Source organism: Alligator sinensis, unplaced genomic scaffold (genome assembly GCF_000455745.1).
Source record: "Alligator sinensis unplaced genomic scaffold, ASM45574v1 scaffold395_1, whole genome shotgun sequence".
In the NCBI taxonomy this organism is placed as follows: domain Eukaryota; kingdom Metazoa; phylum Chordata; order Crocodylia; family Alligatoridae; genus Alligator; species Alligator sinensis.
Genome location: NW_005842232.1, coordinates 1,014,096 through 1,018,825, shown reverse-complemented (window position 1 = coordinate 1,018,825; position 4,730 = coordinate 1,014,096). Strand labels below are relative to the sequence as shown.

Genomic DNA, 4,730 nt, shown 5'->3' with positions numbered 1-4,730 from the left:
CTAGTAAAGCAACCAAAACGCTGGCTTGCATCCATAGATGCTTCTCAAGCAAATCCTGGGACGTCATTCTCCCCTTGTACTCGGCCTTGGTGAGGCCGCAGCTGGAGTACTGCCTCCAGTTTTGGGCTCCACAATTCAAAAAGGATGTGGAGAAGCTTGAGAGAGTCCAGAGAAGAGCCACACGCATGATCAGAGGTCAGGGGAGCAGACCCTACGTTGACAGGCTAAGAGCCCTGGGGCTTTTTAGCCTGGAAAAGCGCAGGCTCAGGGGTGATCTGATGGCCACCTATAAGTTTATCAGGGGTGACCACCAGTATCTGGGGGAATGTTTGTTCACCAGAGCGGCCCAAGGGATGATGACTAGGTCGAATGGTCATAAACTACGACAAGACCGTTTCGGGCTGGACATAAGGAAGAATTTCTTTACTGTCCGAGCCCCCAAGGTCTGGAACAGCCTGCCACCGGAGGTGGTTCAAGCACCTACATTGAACGCCTTCAAGAGCAAACTGGATGCTTATCTTGCTGGGATCCAATGACCCCAGCTGACTTCCTGCCCTTTGGGCAGGGGGCTGGACTCGATGATCTTCCGAGGTCCCTTCCAGCCCTAATGTCTATGAAATCTATGAATTCACATGAAAATCTAAAAACCTCCTTTTTTTCCTCATCCTCTCGAAAGAAAGCATTAAGATGAGATTGTTAACTACCACTAATGGCAAGAGCTAGATTCTGGCTTTGCTACATCTGCTGTACACTTGTGTGAGAAGTATTTGAGCTTTGGCCATACCAGTTGTAACTTGGAACCTTCCCAGTTCCAGGAAATTAGAAATGATTAGTGTTAATGGTATGTGGAGTCCAGACTCTCCCCTCCCCCAGCCTGGAAAATCGGAGACTATATTTATGTGCGTGCAAGTCCAATGTTTGACTAGCTTGTAAAGGGAGTCTTTGCTTTTTTAGAGGCCACAGTAGCATAACTAGGGGTGTGTGAATGGGGTAACAGTCCCAGGTACTGAATTGGGGTGGGGGGGGTGCAAGAATGTCGGCTGCTGCCCCCCCCAGCCTAGCCACCACAGTTGCCCAGGATACAAAACTTCCTAGTGGTGTTCCTTGTAGAGTAAGTGACAGATTATCTCTCAAGGAGAAAAGAGTACTCTGGAATCAAGGGGTGCTCTATAAATATGCCTGTGAACATCTTACCAGACATTTGCTAGCCTGAGAACCAAATTTACTACTAGAGACTAACTTGAAGACTGGGATGGCAGTGCTTAAGTAGGCTGCTAGAGAAACAGCTGAGATGGTGTGGTAGGGCTTTGCAAAACAGCACTGATTCGTTTTGACTTCCATTTCACCATTTCAACAGGACAGTTTTTTGTTTTGAGTTTCGTTTTGTTTCAAAGGCCCTGTTGCGTTTCGTTTCGTTGAAACTGTTTCAACGTTTTGCCCATGGGCTATAATGGGGAAGCACGAAACTGCCTATACCTTGGACATTTCTTGCCTGATTCAGATGAAACTTGCAGCGATGGTAGCCCTTTCTCAGGCCATGAAGCCTGCCAAGTTTCAAGGAGATAGGTGCTTGGAAATCATACCTCAGGCTGCTGTCAAGAAAAATGTGTGACATCTGTGACTGTGTTAAGGCATAGTAGGGTGAAAATTGCAGGGATAGTAGCCCCTGATGAGGCCATGGAGCCTGACAACCTTCAAGGAGATAGGTACAGGAGTTTCTGGGAAACTGCACCTCAAACTGTTCAGAGCAAAACTTGTGTCACTTGTAAATGTGAAGGCCCAGAGAAAGCTCAGTTTAAACCATGCTGCTTTTTACGCTGTTTTTCCATCCCTCCCTCAGAGCACTGGGATTGGAAGGGACCTCAGGAAAGGATCACAGTCACTGGCCAGCTACACAGTCAATATCAGAGCAGTGCTTTCCCCCCTCTTCCCTCTCCCTCTCCTTCGTTTCTCCTTAGCTATAAGCAAGCCCAGCTTCGAAACTCAAAATGTTTTGAAACTTTTGAAACGTTTCGACTGCCCTCATTTCATTTTGAGGCTGTTTCAAAGCCTTTCACTTCATTTTGATTTCACTGTTTTGAGCTCGAAGCGAGTCAAAACAGTGTCGTAATGAAACAACTGGCAACATTTTGCACAGCCTTAGTGTGCAGGGGTAGAGACAGAGGAGAGATGTTGGAATATTAAACCCCCTGCCTCCTCCCACCCACTGGTATGGGGATTCTAGCTGGGGTCTGCTCAGCTTTCTGCCCCGCTGGCCACTCGTGCAGCTGGGGCCGTGGCCACAGCCGGCCTGGGCAGCACCTCCGGGTGGGGGGCAGATGAGAGCGCCAGTGCTCCCTCGCCAGTGCCAGCTGAGGAGGGGAAGCACTGTGCCACTCCTGGAAGTGGCTTCAGTGATCACCTGCTAGTCAGTGAGACTGGGGATGTGGGGAGCCCCCCCCCCCCCCCCGGTTGCTGTGTGGGGCATGCACTAGTCTCCCATGCTTGAAGCTTGATAACTATCCTACATTAGTATTCATGCTATGGGAAGGTTTGTCAATTTGAGGATTTATAATATAAAGTCTTTCTGACATGTAACTATAATCGAGATACGCTATCTTAGTGTCACTTTTAAATACTTATTGGTTCATGTGTGAAATTTCCTATTAACGAAATCGTCCCAATAGTCTCTAATAATTTTGTACCACTCTAACTGATTCTAATTGTTGGAGATCTTTATATTATAACAAGTGCTTCAATTCAGCAGTGATTGCATAGTTTTTAAAGTGAGGTACCCCAGCAACTTTCAATCACTTCTTAGTTTGCCTCCAAACTCATAATTTTAAATTTTTTTATTAATTTTTTTTAATAGGGAAAACCTGTCACACTAAACCACTTGTTCCAAAACTGGCCCATGAGATCACAGTAAGTTGTCCGTATATTTTACTGCCTTCCTCCTTTTCAATTTAAAAATGTAATATAGTAACATGATGGTTTAGAAGAAATTTTGAGAGATGGCAGTTAGCCAAATAAAAGTTTTGGAACTGCAGCTCTAAGCCTGCTTGAAGTGAATATGATAGTTTTAATGGTAATGGAATAATCTACTCTTTAATAGAAGTAGGTTTAAGTGTGACCTTAGCTTTATGTTTTTGGGTCTGGTTAGGACATGATGGTGATATTTCCCATTTTAAGGGAGAAAGGTGATTCAGTTGCTGTTGACATTAAACAGTCTGACCAACTGTTCTGTTCAGATCTGAATGGGATTTAGTTGTGGCTCCTTAACTGAAAGTGATTTCATAAGCTATTTTTTCCCTGAATTATTATGCTTTCACACAGATTCTTGTGCAACCTGTTTTTCACAGGATAGTTTTAAACTTAAGGACTGTTGATAGCTAGATAGAATATATTTGTTTGCCCTTGCAGAGCTGGATTTTTAAGTAGACCAAAAATATTTTTTCATCCCATAACCATGTGAGATGTGAAAAAGATCCCTGCTTGTGTAGGTATAAATCCACCATCACTTTAATTTCCTCCCACATCCCTGCCCACCAAAGACAAAAAGAGACAGGTAACAGAGTAGTTAATAATCTGATGATGAAGGCACTTATCTGGACCTTGGTTCAAATTCATACTCTGCCATTCTGCAACATGCCAAGTGAGTTACCTAATCACCAGGTGTTCTGGGTGGAGGGGGATGGTATGGGTGCCTTTCAGTCTTTTCCATTAAAGATGTTCCATTTTGTATGTATATTAGAGTGGTGGATAATCTGCGGCATGTGCCACAAGTGGTAGGGGAAGCCATTTGTTTGGCACACTGACTTAAACAGGGCACTAGTGGTAGGAGTTGGGGCAGCTGTCAGGAAGGGCATGGGGATCAGAGTGGCATTTGGGGAGGCTGGGTGTCAGGGGTCAATGCTGTCTCAAACATTTGGCCCCATGGGAGGTGCAGGGGCAAGTGTTGCCAAATTCAGTGCTGTCCCCTCCCAGTGGTGATGGGATTCACAGGCACTGGGTGACAGGTGGCTGATTATTAGACTGGCACTGTCTCACTCTTTAGACCAAAGTGTGCCAAAAGTTGCCAAAAATGTTGGCCACCACTGCTAGGTTAGATTTTGGGCTTGTACCCAGGTTTCCTACATCCTCTGGGGAGTTCCCTGACCGCTGGGCTCTGCAATGCTGTCTCCTTAGCTATCTTATTGGTCCATTTTTTGTCTCAATGGATGCTGTACCCGATGGATATTTATTTAAAGACAGGCAGGCAGATTGAGGAGCATAGCCTGTGGAGTACTTCAGTAAATTTATACTATGGTGAAGAACCTCCAGAAAACACTACAGGAAACCCTCATTATTCACGGGTTTGGCATTCATGGTTTCAAATATTCACGAATGCCGAACCCGCGTTTTAAATACACTGTATACACTTCCAGGAGCAACTCGGGAGTTGTGCGCCTGCTGCTGACAGGCTCCCGCTGCTGCCACTGCGCTCCCACTGGAGCCATGCCCCCCCTCCCCCCACCGCCCCAGTCACCGGGGACACTGCGTTTGTGAACGCAGTGCCTTATTCACGGATTTCACCACTCACGGGGGATACAAGAACGTATTCCCCGTGAATGGCGAGGGTCGCTTGTACTTGTAACATGTTAGCAGGCTCAAAAATATTCTCACTGAGTTCCATGGTGTTTAAATCATTTGGGATTATGTATGTGATCAGTAGAACTAAGTGAATGAGGAAGACTGGGTTGAAACATCAC

General features: G+C 45.8%; 1 protein-coding gene across 4 annotated transcripts in view; it reads left to right on the top strand.

The window, feature by feature from the left end:
- The window catches only part of DHRSX (dehydrogenase/reductase X-linked), a 258,274-nt gene that overhangs the window by 34,420 nt on the left and 219,124 nt on the right, over positions 1-4,730 (top strand). The window contains exon 1 of one of the 4 annotated variants that reach the window (XM_025208501.1): positions 2,864-2,904. The exons of the other annotated variants lie outside the window; for them this stretch is intronic. The gene's annotated coding sequence lies outside the window, so the exon portion shown is untranslated. Of the gene's footprint in view, positions 1-2,863; positions 2,905-4,730 lie in introns of those variants that run through there. 4 annotated transcript variants of the gene reach the window in all.